This window comes from Meleagris gallopavo, chromosome 4 (genome assembly GCF_905368555.1).
Source record: "Meleagris gallopavo chromosome 4, MGAL_WU_HG_1.1, whole genome shotgun sequence".
Taxonomy (NCBI): Eukaryota; Metazoa; Chordata; class Aves; order Galliformes; family Phasianidae; genus Meleagris; species Meleagris gallopavo.
In genome coordinates, this window is record NC_139407.1 from 32,982,273 (window position 1) to 32,999,583 (window position 17,311).

The window sequence follows — 17,311 nt, forward strand, 5'->3', positions numbered from 1 at the left end:
AGAAATAGCCAAAACAATTTGATCTCTCTGCCAGTTTGCACATCTGTGCTCCCCTAAGAAAGCATACAAAGTAAAGGATTTTGCTGTTGTTCCTTTTCCTTTTATTATCTTCCTAATGTTTTTCTCATCAGACTGGTATCTTCCACATTTTTTTTCTGAACTTAGCAGAAAAGTTCAGTAAAGACAGAAGTACTTACTATCATTTGTCCTATATACTCAGACAGTACTCTTTGTGGTATGTGTGAAGAGAGATGATTTTTGACTGGTCTCTGGGTTAATATTCTGTCTCCATATGTATATGACCCTGTGTTTGAATGTTGATTGTACTAATTTACTTAAATTGAATTACTCTGAGCTGACTCAGCTCTTCCTCTGCATTCATTAAGCAACAGAAGTACCTAAACTTTGAGCAAAAAAATTCTTACTAGCTGGTAGGATGCCTTCAAGTTAGGTGAAGCACTATGTTCTTCACAGATTTAACTCTGAATTTCTTGCATGTAAAGCTGTTCCTTTCAAATATTGAATTATTAGATAGTAATTAATTAAAATTAGCTTTCACTTACTTAACATTCTTCAAATTAGTTTAAGATACCAATAACAGTGAGCTGTACTGAGAAAAAAAAAAAAACCACGGTCACTTCCACTGACATAACAGTTAAGAATAGCCAAGATATTTAACATTTATCAATTTTCCCCTATGCTATTATTTTCTAAATACCTATTATCAATGCACAACACTTTTTCTTCTTTTGTTCTGCACTTTGACTTATACAAAAGTTTGTTCAGTTACACTAGCAAAAGAATTCTGCTGTTATTTTGAAAATCTTGTACATAATAAATCATTTTAACTTAGAATAAGCACGACAATAAAGTTGTAAAAATGGCTTCACTGAAGTTTATGAATATGTTTTAGATAAGCAAATGTTTTATACATGATCTCATCATTTCCAGCTGAAAGCAAGACTACTATTGAGAGGTTAAACCCATGCATTTATTGCCACACTTAAATTTCTACCACTAACTCGAAAAAACCTTTGCATATGTATTACATGTGTAGATCTGTTTGTCTATTAAGTGTTGCATTTAAAAAATAATTTGAGGAATAGCTTGGTATTTTTTTGGAACCTGAGTTTATCTTAAAATTCCTAGACTCTGGCAACGTAATCAGGTGTACCCTGCATAAATCTTAGCACTTACTTAAATAAAAAAGAAGAGCTTACCAACATTCTTTGGAGTTTATGTTTCTTTTACAAAAGTGTCTTTTGAGGATATAAAGACATTTAGTAGTGAAACAGACATCAGCAGACCAAAATATAAATTTTACCCTTTTTACATTTATGACTTCTTTTCATCTAAGAAAAAAACCAACAATTTGATGCTTTGCTAATGTCTGGCAAGGGTCCTGCTGGCAGAATTAGTTTTGAAAAACCAAATATCTTCTTGAAATATCTAGTAACATTTTTTGGCATATCTATAATCACATGCCTTCCAATAGAAAGGAAAAAAACTTTCGGTTGTGTCTGATAATATCTAAGGCCGCAAATTCTTTTGGTATCAATAACAATTTCCTTCCTGTACTTGACTTAATTCCATTTCATGCTGACCAAAGTTTTTGGCAATGAAAGAACTCATCGACTTCTGGACAAATCCTATACGACCGTGTATGGTATTACCTAAAAATTACTTGTGAATGGAACCAAATGATGAGTAATTACTCAATCTTTGAAACACTGATGATGTAAAGCAAAGTGTCAAGACCTGCAGTTTTTCCTAGTTCCTCAGCACCAGTTCAAGACATTTTGGGTACATAAAAAATGTTTCTCAGATTACAAGTTTCTGTTTAAAAAGAAGAAAATCAATAAAGCTGACAGGAATTCAGGACATATAGATCTTTTCCCTAAATGAAAAACAAGAAAAATAAGGTCTGATCTAATATTTGGGATAGGTTACTGATTATTTTATGTTCTGTTTATTCCTGCCCTCTTCCTATGCATGTCATAAAAGTTTGGGGCAGTCACTTAATGCAGAGCTTAGGGTCCTGAGTAAGAAGTTTTGAAGTCTGAGTATCTGAAGACTCTTCACATGGTTTTGAGCATCAGGTTCCCCTCTCAGCTCATCTCTCTCTCTTTTCCAGGAACATAACTTTTCAAGAATGCATATTTTCATAACTTCACTTTAATCTCCTGTGCTTTAGTTGTAAAAATGCAAGCAACAAAATACTAATTGCCATTTCCACCAAACATTCAGCAAAGAAAATATGAGTGGAAAGGATGAATATCACCAGCTGGTGATCGCTTTTGCCCCACTCCTGGCAACAAATGCTTTTACTCAAACTGAGCATCTACAGAACCGTTTTTCTAAGCAAACTTCTGAAAAAACTACTACTTGCCAAATGTCTCAGAAATCACTTCATGTTCATCTACTTTTCAGTCCTGTTTTCTAGATGGGCTACAAAAAACAAATATGGACCTCTCTTTTTGATTTCAGTTGGGCTAAGTGGCAGAAATTTCCATTTTTTTCCTACCATTTGGAAAAGCAGGAAGGTTAAGTGAGTTTCAGAGACCATTGTTTATCTATCTGGCATTTAAGAAGGCCAGGATTAAGGGTGGGATTTCAGAAGTAGTTAATAGGAGCTTAACATGCTTCTGTAGGAGTCAACAGTAAAAATTTTATTGACTGATGGCAAAAGAATCATGGTCATTTGGGAAATATCTTTTTCTTTTCTTTCTTTCTTTCTTTTTTTTTTTTCCCTCAAACACCATCTAAATATTAAGGTACTTGCTTAAGTACTTTTTTGGTACTTTAGCACTTTAGTATTTCTAATAGCTATGATTGTCAACATCTATATCTGAAGAGATTTCTTAAGGCTAACAAATGTGCATTGATGCTAGTAGTAATGGAAACATGCTCAGCATCCGCTAATACTAATACTTCCCATGGACTTCTGCAAGGAAGATGAGATATTTGCAGAGGAATTAGCCCCGTTCACCAACATCCACCACTTTTCCCTGTACTCCTTTTATGCTGTTTTAAAAACATTGGAAAGATTCTGAAGAGATTTACTGTGTGTGTGAATCATCTGAAGGTCCATTTTCAAAAGTTTCCTCAGCAGCTTAGATCAGAAGACCCATAAAATTCTCAAGGTCTAAAGCCACCTGTCCTCAGAACTCCTAATATATTATGTCTGAGGCAGGCATTATTTCTGCAAAAGGAAACAGAGCAGAAAGTTATCATGCCTTGCCTACAGCTCTGGGAAAGGGGGCCCAGCTTCTCATTTTCAAAACATTCAGTCAGAGAATAAAAGTAAATATCTACCTGTTTTTTTATTTCTTTGCTCCATCACAAGAAACTAGCAGCAGAGATGATGTAGCCTTTCATTCTGGAGCAACTGCCATAGACAGCACTGCAATTGAGGAGGTTATAAGTAAAACTGGCTAGCACAAAATAACACAAGCATTTCATTGCAATAAAATATCAATTTACTCCTGCTATCTCCTTACACTTCCTTCCTTTCCAGACAGTGCTTACCAATAAACAATTGATGGGACTTCAGAGAAATGAGTAACACTTATATTTTTAAAATAGTTCTTTTGAACACACAAGGACAAGACAAAGCATCTTGCTCTGCTCTGAAGGAAAAAAAGCACTGTGAAATATTTTTATTAATTGGAAGTTAAATTCACCACCTGGCTCACCTGACCTCCTTGTCATCCTCACATCCTCACATCCTCACATGCTCTCATGCCCTCAAAGAAGGAGATGACCCCTCCAGTCTTTCTGATGACCATCACAAGAAAACATCCTTATTCATGCTGCTCTATCTCTATTGCCCTGTAGAGAATAAATTATAAAGATTCACCACTAAGCTAACGGTGCCAACATGCAATTATTGAACACTGTCTATAGGCAGGTGCAGCTTTTTCCTTTACTTACATTTTTTTGGCTCCTAAGTACATGCAGTTGATGTTTATTCTTGTTGCATTAAAGAAAAAACAATTCTGTATAAAAATCCATGTAATGCAAATCATAATAATGAAAAATCATGGAAGTAATATAGCTTTTTTTTTTTTAGGACACATGTTGAAAGAAAAAGAAATTTCCACACCAATTGGGTTGGTGTTTTGAAAATCCAAATGTCAATAAACAGAAAATTAAATCACTAATAATTTTTGTGTAGGCAATATCTAAAGACAATCTAGCTGGACATTTACATAAAATAAATAGCAAACCTTTTCCATTTTATTTATCACTTGACAATCACTTCAAAAATTTCAGCTGGCAGTGCTCCTGTAATTACTGAGCATTCTGCAATAAAAGCTGTAATTCTGGGAAGAATAGGTGATGATAATATTTAATAATGCAATTTTATTCTTAAATGCAAACAAGCTTTTGTTTTAAACATGGACTACTTGACAAATTTTCATAATGCATGCATCAGGTATATTACAACGCATTTTGGAAAATGGCCAAGCAGTGATACATTTAGGACTTTAAAATTAAAAAGTCAATTATCTGAAAAAATATCTGAAAATGTGACTGCAAAGCAAATCTTCCATATGTGGAGACAAGGGCCTCTCTAATCAAAACAGGTCATAGAATTATAAAATTGCTTACATTTTACAGTCCACGCATCAATTTTTGATCCTTTCAATTTCTTAACATATGTAGCTATAGAAATCAGTCAAAATTGCTTTTTTTCAATGATTAACTAGAAAAAAGGAAGGCATTAATACTTAGTAGAGAATTAATTTCAATGGTTTCATAAGAAATTATATCTCATTTGGAAACCTACAATTGTTAAAGTAAATTTAAAAGGTACAGAAATTGGCTTCATTTATCTTAAAGGCAAAAGATGGAATGCTGTTATTTTCAGCTACGAGAGTGATCTTCATTTGTGAAAATTACTCTTTTGAAGTCAGTGTCCTTTAGTTAATTCAGCAGTTAGTGCTGGAAGATGGCTACATTGCAGCATGAGCAGTACAAAGCTTTGAATTTTTTTTATTAGAAAATGTCTACTAATAATTCTCAACTTATGCATGGCAAAATTGAACTGATAATAGGTTATAGATTATTTACTATTAAAAACCATTCTTGATTCCACTACTGTGCAACGTCTTAAGCACTGTACTTGTGCTGGAGAGAACAGACTGATTAGAAAATCAAGTGCAAACAGATTTTTGACAGAGTATTACTGCATGTGAGATTTAATGGAAAAATGGAAACAGAGAAAGGATGAAAGAGAAAAAAAGAAGTGAAAGATCATGTTATGGTGGAACCAACATGAAAAGAGGAAAATACATTGGAAAATGTATCTACAGAAAAGTAACGTGTCTTCATGGGACTTGTACACAAGCATATTAGTTACTGTATTCTTAGATATGACAAATTAGTTGATAGGAGACAGGCAGAAAAAGGATTCCAATACTTGTGACAGAGATAAGGAGTACAGCACAGAGCTCAAGAATAGAAAATAAGACATCTAAAAAATGAATGAGCTGCCACAGAAAGAAATATTCATAATACTGTGAATTGCAAAATCATGTTTGGATCAAAAAAGATAGGAAAAGAAGTTCTGTATTATTCACAAGACCTTATTTCTATATTAGATCCAGAGCAAATTCCCAGGTATCTGGAGTCTGGGGGATGCTTCTGCACAGCTGAGCAAAGCCCAAGACCATCTCCTGGCAGGACAGAGACAGTGGATGCCAAGTCTATCTGAGAATGGTGTACATGAGAAGTCTGCTTATGAAGGCTGCCTCACATTACAAATAGCTTGAGGAAAAATTGGTGAAACTGACGGTGGCAAAGTCTCTGATAAATCTTCTTCTCCAAGACAATGCTGTTTCCTTGAACATCTCACAACAGACTCCTTACGAGTGGGTGATCCTTTAGCTTCAAATCACCAGTGCCTCTGAACAAGGGAGCTTGTATATGCAGATGTGACTATTCTCATGTACATGTAACCAGCTACTGTTTAAATAAGTGGCATTTTGCTCAGACACACTACAGATCTGCATGTATTTTTTAGATATGTACAATATGCAAGCCTAACTTTGACTATCTAGCTTTTCACAATAGATGGTTCAGTATGTCTCTTTAACCCCCCCACTCCTCTGCCTTACCCCTATGTGAAAGCAAGGGCAGCACTCAATACTCAAATCACTAAACATTCATTGCTGCACCTCAAACACATGTTAAAATACTAAATGTTGTCTTGTGACAGCAGCGTAACATGTCCTTAATATCAGTTTTATTTTATTTACTCTTCCAGAGCATCACATCTTTTCAAGAATGGACAATGTATGATGCAGTTCTGATCTTATCACAACATGTATAACATCTGGAAGAACTGCCACTTGTCAAGTCAACCAAGGCGCTGCTGACAGACAAAGTGAGCATTATACTGACATGCCATTCCTCAGCTGTTTGCAGAATTGATTTCCCTGTAGAATTTTCTAATTAGTTGGCTCTTTCTAGCCCATTCCCCACAGAGGAAGCAGAAAGGAAGCAAAATGCTAGCACCTGCTCCTAGAGCTCTGGCTGGAAAAAAAAAAAAAAAAAAAAAAAAAAAAAAAAAAAAAAAATTACATTTAAGGATGACATATACAGTAAGTATTTAGGCACTAGAAAGTCTTCTATCCATGCAGCTGTGGGGATGAAGTAAGTCTGCTTGAAAGCTTAATGGGGATTCTTCTGTGGGGAAGAATTTCCAGTGGCTCACATTCCAGACAGTTAACCACATTATTGAGGGGAAGAAAAAGGGATTTGTTCAAGCGTTAAGAACAGGTTTTTTTTTTAATTTCTGTGTGTGTGGTTTTTTTTAAGGAAGAAAAAAAAATCCACCCTGATCTGTAGAAAAGAGAGACAGATTAATTTAGACCTGCAGATGATTTTATATGTAGTTCATTCCATTGCCTACGGGTTATTTTCGATCAGCTTATTTTTCCATAATTTCAAATCAAAATCCATTATTATGATGGAATGTAGTGTATGAAATTATCACAGGAGTAACAACTAAATCCACAGAGTTTGTTCCTAAGTAAAGTGAGTCACTGGAACATAAGAGATAGATAGCACGGTTATTGATATTGCTTTGAATTCATATGCAATGCATTATTGTACAGGAAGAACATATGAATTAATGGAAAACAGAAGTAGTAACAAAACAATCCAAGGAAAGCAGTTAGTATTTTTGACTACACAGGTTTGTTCACAAAAAATAAAATAAAATCAATACTGAATATAAAGGAGTTCAGTAAAGGTAGAACACATGATTAAAAAGATCCCTTATTATATCCATTAGAATAAGGCAAAACTACATCAATAAAATATTTCACTGGTAGACCTTACAGAATATATGTGTGTGGGAATACAAGAAAAACTGTTCAGAGCAGAAGCTGTGGAGCAAGATAAAGAGCATGAGAACCAAGGACACTTCTAGAAGAAGAAAGAACGTCTCATGGCTCTGATTGGGCAAGCGCCTGTGTGAACGGTTGAAGAGTGTTTTGTAGAATGCTCTGTTGACATGTAAAGGTGGATGGGAAAGTTGTAGGGGTGGACAGGAAAGCTAGAAAAAGAAAACTTGTGAAGATACATAAGTGATGTGAGAACTTGTAATAAACAATTTGGATCATTCAAGTCTGAGTCCGTGCATCAGACGCTGCATATGTGGGTAAGAATGAAGGATTTTGAATAGTATTATGGACACCATCTAACCAAATGGATTTGCTGGGTGTTGATCAGCATGACGTGTGAATTAGGCCTTGAGATGAGCACAAGTTTTCCATTAATAAGGTAGAGGTTTTTTAATTCTACAGTACAAACTAATTTTTGTATAATTGCAAAACTTTGAAAGTTGTGTTTAACAGAATCAATACATGTTTATCAATGCATGCATATCCTTGGAGTAAGAGATGCAGGGGACTAAAAGACATTTTTAGTTAATAATGTAATGATTTCATGCATCAACAGACAGAGTTACTTTTTTTTAAATTTACTATTCTCCAGTGCACCTTTAGATAAATACTCCCCATAGGGAGTGTAGGTAGGAGTACAGGTTCTCTTAGACCAAAAGAGGAAAAAAAAATCCTGTTGCTTGCCTGCAACAGATGCTCAGACCTTATTCTCCGTTCAAAGACAATTTTGAAATAAAAAGAATGAAATAAAAAGTGGAGGTGTAAGGCTAGACTATTCTTGTTCTCACTAATATTTTCCAGTATATCGTTTTTGCTGTGGAAAATTAGTGTGTGCTGGCATTTATTCTTGTTATTTAGATAGTGGTAATGTTTTGTTGTTTTCTTTTCAAAAAATCTATAATTATTTCACATAGACTTCTCCCTGAAGCTCATATTCAGGAGGAGAATTTCAAACTTAGAAAACTGAAGTAAACAACACTTAGAATTGGTACAGCTAAATTCATCTGTGGCTTTGAAAGTCTCCCATGATACCTTAGTCTGGTCCATTAACTGCACCTGTTCCTTTTTCCTTTTCTTTCTTATTCTTTTTCTTGGCCATCATTTCCCTTTCAATAGCAGGTGTCTGGCTTTCTAAGAATGCATAGAATATTTTATTTCATTACTGTCTCGACATTTCAATTGAAAAAAAGTCTTCATCCCATCACTCTTCCCTTTGAATTCAAAGAGTGGAAGGAGAGAGAAAGGTTTTTTATGTTTGGAAAGAAAAACAAGCGATAACTCACAGAGAAACACAAAGTGAAACAGTAAATCTGTTTTCCACAAATACCAATCTAAATAAACTGATTTTATATATTTCACCTTTTTTTTTTTTTTTCCTCCGGCAATATAATTTCTTAAAAACAAAGTTTCACTACAGTCATTTTGAATTGCTTCTAGTTTGGGTGTAGACTTTTCATGAATATAAACACACATAGGCTGCTACAGGCATACAGGCAGCTGTTCCACTAAAGACCTTTCCTGTCAATCGTAGAATCATTTAAATTTAAGTTACCAGTGGCTCATTCAAATACGTATTTTTTTCCTAGGCAAAGGGATGATGAATAACAATTTGAGTGTGAAGAAGGCATTTTTCACAAGTGATTACAGTTTACACTATTTTTTATCTATGTTTGAAGTCGAGAAAACAAGCTAAGGATACCTTGGTTGATTTCAGGAAATAATCTCTGCTTCTTTATTACAAAATAAAATTAAGTTAAAATTAAATACAGCCGTCTTCTACTTTGCTTCTAATTAGTTTACATCAGTTTAAATCTAAAACACATTAAGAAAAAAGTCTAGAGAAAGGAAAACAAATCAGATTTTCTCTGGGCACTCTCTAACCTATTGTAAAGAATAACTCTACGTTATGGTGCAGATGACTCAATCCTTCTTTCTCTCAGTTACCAAGAAAAGTACAAAGGTCATCTTCTGTGCCTTCCCAAAAACTTAGAAAAATACCACATAGATCTCTGAAAACAAATGCTTGACTCAAACACCACAGTATTGTTTCAGGAATCATTTCTTACTGCAAGTGCTATTTTAACACCATCAGTAGGTGTTATGTTACCTATGTTTTGGGACAGCAAAATGTCACCCAGGCTAAAAAGGAAGGGCAGAAAAGTACTGTCTTGGTAAAACTTTAATAAGTATCTACAAGTGGTGAGGATAATAAGAAACAAAATATAATTTGTATAGTTTGATGTCAATTAGTTGACACCTTTCAAAGTCTAGGGTTATGGCTTGCTTTCCCTCCTTCCACTTTCAGCTGGCAGATTTTCTTTTCTTACTCCAGTGGAAGCCATCAGAAACATAGTATTCCTCCTTGTTCCTGTTCTGTCTTGCTTGTTCCTTTTTTTTTTTTTTTTAATAATCTATTTCTCCACTGAGGTGACTCATACTGTTTTTCCCTGAAGGTGTGCATGTAGGCTAATGCTACTGAATGACACGTGGCGAGATCCTAAGTTCCTGAGCCGACTCAGTGACCACCTCTATTTACAACACAAGGCATAGCTGCCAGAGAGAGCCTAGCAGGTTGCAACATGCTTATTAATATCACTTTATATTTCATATCCTTATCTCTAACAGCAAATCTATGTAGCTCAGGATATGAACTGCAATTGAGAGATGAGGAACTTTTTAGTACTTATCAGGAATGATGATATTTGAGATTTGGAGATGAAGGGGTTTTGTTTGTTTGTTTGTTTGTTTGTTTTATTTTATTTTGGGGGAAGGTAGAAGGATTTGGTGTGGTGATGGAATTTTTAATGAGAGGATTGACTGATGTGTATCACTTGACCCCTGTTTCAGGTAATGGAGTAGCTAGCAGGGAGCTATTCATACTGATTAGATTAAGTGAGCTGATATTCAGATTAACTTCTGATTTCCCCAGTATTATTTGTACAAGTTCTTTTTTGCTTTGGGTAATTCTCCACTTACTGGTTTAGAAAATGGAACTGACATCCTCCGGGACTATTGCTACTAGCTCACCATTTTTTATTATGTGAGATGACATGATAGTTATAGATCCACCCAGCCTACTATTTTTTCAGTGGTAAAATTAGACTTATGTGAAATTTGCTTTGTTCTAGCCAAAGAGCAGTAATGCACAACTTGATCATCTGAAAAAGATTTATAGTTCTGAGAGTAATCAGGATATTACTTTGAACTAACATTTCTGTGGCTAAGACAACTGCTGTCTTCTCTCAGGAACAAAATGTTTGTTTAACCAGGGCAGCCTTCAGCTCTTACATGTGCTCAGAGTCCCACAGACTCCTCTGTTCTGGCTGGATGGAACTATGATATTCTTGCCTTCTTTTGCTATTGCTAAGCTTGTGTCCTACAGTATCTCTGGGTGTCTTTCTGTTTTTACAGTTAACGCGCTATTTGTCACTGTTTTGTCTCAATTGCCTTCCACAAAATATCTTTGAAGTGATGCATCAGAGGAGTGGATTCACAACCAGTTTTCCAACAGCTCCCTCACTGCATCTACAAGTCCAGACCCTGCAACTACAGATGAGATTCACCATAGAACATGCAGCGAGTTATCACATGTGTATGGATTTCTACTATGCCAGTGAACACATTTTCACTGACATTTCCACCCTGCATATTAAACCTCATATTTCACATATCTGCAAAGAAGACCAGGTTTGGTTACCATGAATGGGCCACATTATGTTTTTATATGTTATTCAATCTCCTACAGGCTTTTATCCAAACCAAGCAACTAAAATAAAACATGGCTTCCTTCCCCGAGATGGTTTCATAGCTCAGCTCTCCAACTTTCTCTCCTACCACAAACACGCAACACAATTGTGCAACAGCCTAGGAAGAAATGGTGAGATCAGAGCCGTGACTGCAGACATCCTGACATGGGGATCTGGCAGCTATTCAACACAAACACAATTAGAGGACTTACCCTTGCGTGAAGTATTTGCTTTCTTGATAGTCACCAGCCTTAACCTCTAGGAATGCTTACGAATCAGATAGTGTTCCTTAAAGAAGGGTGAGCTTTTTCAAGCTCCTCTGTCTTGTTTTAGCCAACACAGATGTAAAGAAGAAAGAAATTCCACCATATCGTACAACTTCTCCAAGTGAAAGCATTTCAGAGGACAGAAGAGCTGTGATCTCAAAATTTCTGCCAAGGATTCAATAACCAAATTTGAGAACATGATACTTATTCCCTTCCCCTTTCATTATGACTAGCATGAAAAAATAACAGCACAACAGGCAAGCTTTGGAATTCACACCAAATGTGAAAGTAGGAGCTCTCTGAGTCCTACATATTGGCTTCATGTTACTGTAGGCTTCTCTTGCACTGCTTATCCCACAGAATGATGGCAGGGTTTTGCGTATCTTAGGAAACTTGGAGGATGTGTGTGTCTGCATATCTCTTTGTGACCTTGCTCATGCTTTCAGAAAATGTAGCCTAATATACATGTGTGTTATCCAACCTACCATGAAACCTAAAGCATAACAGCACAAGTATTTTGGTAGTTCTATTTCTACTCATGGTAAATCCAGGGCTTTTCACAGAGGTAATGAAATCTTAGCAAAGGCAACAACAGTTGACCTCATATAAAGTAACTGCTAGCAAATAAGCCAAATGTCGGTCTGGGAGAGCAGTTACAAAGGGAAATTCATGTTTTAAAATGCCCAAGGATTTATATTATTCTCAACGTAAGCTGTGCTAGTGACTCAAAATTACTGGACAGAAGAAGTAAACAACCTCAGAGGTATAATGTAGCAGTTCTGAGAGGAAGGCTACGTAGGGGGATTTCCAGATGATGCCATGAGAAGTGCCACGACTACCACGGGTACTACAATTTACAGAGACGCTTAATAGAGCAAATTAGCCAAGCTAAGCAGAGTGCAACACAAAGGATGTACTGCTACTACAACTCCATGTAACTTATTCAATTTCTGCCAGGTGTCTCCATATAGCACTTATCCCACAGGAAAAAAAATCACAGAAAAATTTGCAGAGTCTATCATAATGATATAATATAAAGGAAAATAATAATTATAGAAAATGGTAAGAATGCCTCCAGTGCAGAAATTCTGGGCTGAACTTAGAGTTGCTGAACTGTATGACCTGCATGAGCTAACCCTCCACCTCAGAGCATGAGCACTTATTCAAGAAATGACATTCAAATGTTTTATGACCTTGAGCAGCAGCTTAACATCTGTAGGAGGAACAGTTGTGCATTGTAGCTGCCTTCCCAAGCGATTAAATGCACTCTTCCATTGTTAGTAACTTTCAAATAACAGCAATTTAAAAAGCAGAAGAGAATGCCAAAATATCAGAGATCTGAATCCAGTCAGAACAAGATGCTCCCAGTAATATTTCTAACGCTATGAAATTTCCTCCCCTCCCCAGAATCCAGGGAAATATCTTGCACAGTATGAGGAGAATAACAATAATGCCTCAACCTGAAATTAATGGTCACCAAGTTCCAACTAAAAGAGCTGATTTATGTTATTTGGGTGCACATGGAAAGAACAGGTTATGTTGAAGACATGGACTGCCTAGCTATCGTAGCATTGATCTTAAAGCAGGGGCATTAAGCAAGCAAATACAGCAGAAGAAATTATTTCTGGGGCAGCTCTGTTTACATCTGCAGACCTACCCAAGCCAAGAAGTCATCCCAAAATAAATTAAAAAAAAACCTGTCAACTAGATATGAATGGTTTCTGGTCTTGACTTTTTGTAACTCCACTAAAAAAGCACAGTATAAATCTGCAACTCTGTATCCGGGCAGTAATTGAAATACATCAAGAAAATGTTTGCAGTCATTCCAGATGGGGGAAAAAAAAAAAAAAAAAAAGAGAGAGAGAGAGAGAGACAGATTTCAAAATCTTTCAGTACTTATAAACAAGGATGTTACTTTCCCCTTTCTTATCCAGAACCGCCCCTTAATTGAAAGGATCAGTATCTAAAGCAACTGGTGCTGCCCTGCACATGAATCCCCTTTTCACCTCTTCCTTCTTATTTCTTCAGTGTTTTTATTAACGTTAGTGACTTATCTAAGTATTAGAATGTTTGGCTGCTTGGAAGCTTATCAACAGCAAATTTTATGGGCTGTTTAGTGATGGAAACAGGAGGAGTTGGAGCTCTCCCCCCCCAGCTCCCTCGATATGGAAGTCTTCAAGAAGCCATGGAATGCGCTTTCTGGTATTTTTGGTATCTTTAAAGTGTCAAGAGTGCAGAATTTCTCTTGTCAGTTGTCACAGTGTGACTCACAATTAGAGCCATCTGCTCTGCATTCACCTCCCCAGGGGCACTGCTCATTTTTCACCAACTTCCTGTTGTTGACAGCACAGTTCCTCCCTGTATCACTCTCCACCAGCACCCATACTCCTCACAGACATTGCAGCAGGCTTAAGCAGATTTCCCTTGGGAAAGCCGTTAGCCTTGTTTTGCTAGTGGTTGGGAAAAAATATAGCCTGTTGAGAAAACTCTGAAGGCAGAGGCTAGTTTTCTAAAGGAACTGAACAAATTGCATTGATTTATTTTTTTTCCAGGAAGGTTCCATGGTTTTCAGATCTCTTTCAAAAATCTCAGCATTTCTCTAAATCCCTTTTTCTTCCAAGGAGCATAGTAGCATGAAAAAATGTAATACTTGTGCTAAGTCCTTTTAAATAACTGACAAAAATTACTGCCTAAACAATAGGCAAATCATTTTTCAAATGGTAGAAATAATTTTGAACAACAAACTTCAGACGAGGAATACATTGCCTCTACTTCCCTCCCCCTCTCCCTCATCCCTCTCAAAATAAATAAATAAATAAATAAACAGAACAGTTGTACTAGAGATTTTTCACACCAAATGCTTCTGCTGATTCAATCAAACCCCTATACACAACACCATGCTGAAGCAGCTATACAGCAGCTTGGGTTCATGTCTGAATCATGCAGAAATACCACCTAGGCTGGGTATGTCTAGCTGACCTCAGGTATAACTGCATGGTATAGATCTACCCTTGACATTTTGCCTTTAAATCCCCATGAGCTGCTTAGGCTCTGCCTAATAGTAACTAAAAGCTTTGGCCACGTATACAAGCAATTATTTGAGTGACAATAACATTTTTACCCTTTCAAAACTTCCTAAACTTAGGGTTACATCCACTTAAGGCCCCAGAAGGCTACACATTTGGGGGCATAATGCCTGATGTGCCAGGTGCACCTCCCTTGGCCATAGAGTACATGGAGCTAAAAAAGATGCAAGCTCCCATGCAGTAAATGGAGAGAATGAGTGGCCATCTCAGAACAGGAATGAAAACAGGCAACTGGTTAGGTGTCACCTCCTCACTCTTCAACCAAATGAGTTAATGGAAAAACGAATCTGTGATTCTGCTTTTCATGAGTTTTCCTGTTTTCCTCAAGTCCTGCAGGAGCATACGGTTTTAGATATTCTCAGATACTATAATCATTTTTTCTTGTTAGGTCTGTTTTTGGTCATATGCTTCTTTTTTACATGTATCACATAAGGAGTAGCCTAACAGAAAACAGAAAACTCATCGTAACACAATATGCATGTCCCACAATAGGCCATGAATTGTATGCCTGTAATACATTTGTCTGAATCTTTAGGACATCTCCAATTCCATGTTCCTGATCTAACTCTGATGATAACCTCTAGTGTTGTCTGTCATATTCACAAGCTTTGAATATACTGATAAATCATCTTATTTTGTACCACATCATAGCAATAGATTAGCAAAAAACTGCAATAAATAGCAAAAGATTAGTTGCATAACTTCACCGTGATATGCTGGGACCTTTCCAGAAGCAGTGGTAGGCTTCCATCTGGAACAGACTCTCTTACATTCATGCCTTTCTGAACACAAGTTTAGCAAACTTCAGATCATGGTGCGTCTGCATTCATTCAGACACATCACATCAATACAATGCACAGAAGCCTTTCATTTGCTTTCTAGATCAGAATTAGCATAACAGCTGAAATATTTCTCACTGACCCTCATCTTCAACACAAAACTGAGCTTCATTGTTTCAGCATTCTCTTCACCAGGATTCTATTTAAGGTCAATGCAATTTGGGCCCTGGACCCACACTGCTTAAATTATTACAAAAATACGAGTTCTCTGCCAGTTTAAACAAGAAAATATGTTCTAAAGAGAGATAAAACACATCCTCTGTTTAAAAACACATTTCCAAAGAGCAACTCTAAACTCATCTCATAAAACTGTTATGAAATCCCTAGTCCCTCCAAGCATGAGGAGGAGAACTCTCTGCAGACTAGAATATTAGTTCATATTGTTGGGTAATCTAGTAAACCCAGATGGAGAGAAATTGGAACAGGAAAAATGAAGGATTCTTTCAGTGTTGCCTCATCTTTAGATCTTTAGATATATTGCTCATCTATCCTATGTCCCAGGCATGTAACTGCATTGAAAGTTTTCAGTTTTTCACAGAGGAATCTCTACTCAAAATCAACATTTACTGAGGCTATGAATACTTTAATCATAAAAGATCTCTACTTGTGGGATCAGTTCTGGAGCTGCTTCTGAATGCATTTGCCACTCAACAATAATTACTGTTCTGATTGACAGACTGATAGGAAATTCCATTGCAAATTCTTTTTACAAATGACATAACTATTGACTTGGCCACCTCTTAAATGCAAGCCTCTTGGCCTGAAGACTCATTCTGATAGCTGTTAACTACGGATAGATATCCAGCTTCTAGTCATGGTTTAACATTCAGTGCAAAACAAGGGCAGATATTTTCCAAAATCCTTCCTGTTAAGCTTTCTTGTTCTTCTGGCAAGTTGTTATTGCCATAACATTTTCCTCGCTTAACTGTCTGAAGGTGGACTTGAGGTGACCAGGAAAGATGTTCTGCCATTTGCAAGGTTAGCAGAATTGGATGTGACGATACATCCCGCAAATTTCATTCTTTTTATCTGTTTTTGTTTCCTGCTCATTATTTGCTGTATACTTGTAGTTTCAGCCCACTCACTGCAGTAATGTTCAAATGCTTTAATTATGGAAACATAATCAAAGCTTCACAACTAAATAGCTTATTTCTAGCAAATAAAGTTTTGTTTGCACCCGAGGTCATACTTGCCAGAACTTGAGCATTTTAAAAGTAACATCCAGTCATAAAGACTAAGGTATACTTTGAAATTTAATGGAAATGCATTCAGTTAATAGTGCTTTGCAGAAGGGCAAAATGGTAATACAGTTGATTAAAAAAGCACAATTACACTGAAGGATCTCTCTTTTCAAGTAGATACTGTTTAATATATAAAAATTATTGTGACTGAAAGAATTTGGTTTTGTTCTGAAAACTTCAAGCATTACATCACAGACAGACCTAAGGCCTAGCATTTTAATAATTAATTTCAAGAAAGATCCCAACAGCAAGAGAAAGGTCACAGAAGCTATTCCAGTCCATGGGCAGTTACGCAGGAGAATGCTTCCATGCTCTTTAGCCTTTGAGTGTGCTGCAGGACAGGGTAGTTTGGTGCTAAATGACAAACTGACTTAGAAATATTTGAGCCATAAACCATAGTAAATCTTTTAGCACTCGAAACACTATGTGACACTCCAAACTGAGAGCAAATGAAGTGTTAGACTATGCATGTTTAAGATGCATAGAGACTGTGTTTACAGGATTATTCATTTCTTAACTATGCCTCCTTCAGGAGTCTTCAAGCTGGTGTCCAAATTCCCACCAAAGGAAACCATTTACAGAATAGTTCTCCACCATGATTTAAGATTTAAAATATATAAAATATATGCATCCTCCTGAAAGCAAAATTATTTAGGCTGCATAGTCAATCACAGCCAATTTAGGAAGTGACAGATTTATGTCTGCCTTCATAACCTCT

At 36.3% G+C, this 17,311-nt stretch overlaps 2 long non-coding RNA genes across 4 annotated transcripts in view; one reads left to right on the forward strand and one right to left on the reverse strand.

The window, feature by feature from the left end:
• The window catches only part of LOC109367293 (uncharacterized), a 114,716-nt gene extending 108,129 nt beyond the window's left edge, over positions 1 to 6,587 (forward strand). For both annotated transcript variants that reach the window (XR_002114292.3, XR_014883015.1), the window contains exon 3: positions 6,272 to 6,587. This is a non-coding gene — a long non-coding RNA (uncharacterized LOC109367293). The remainder of the gene's footprint in view (positions 1 to 6,271) is intronic.
• Positions 1 to 17,311, reverse strand: part of LOC116216562 (uncharacterized) — a 250,775-nt gene that overhangs the window by 14,929 nt on the left and 218,535 nt on the right. The window lies entirely within an intron of this gene.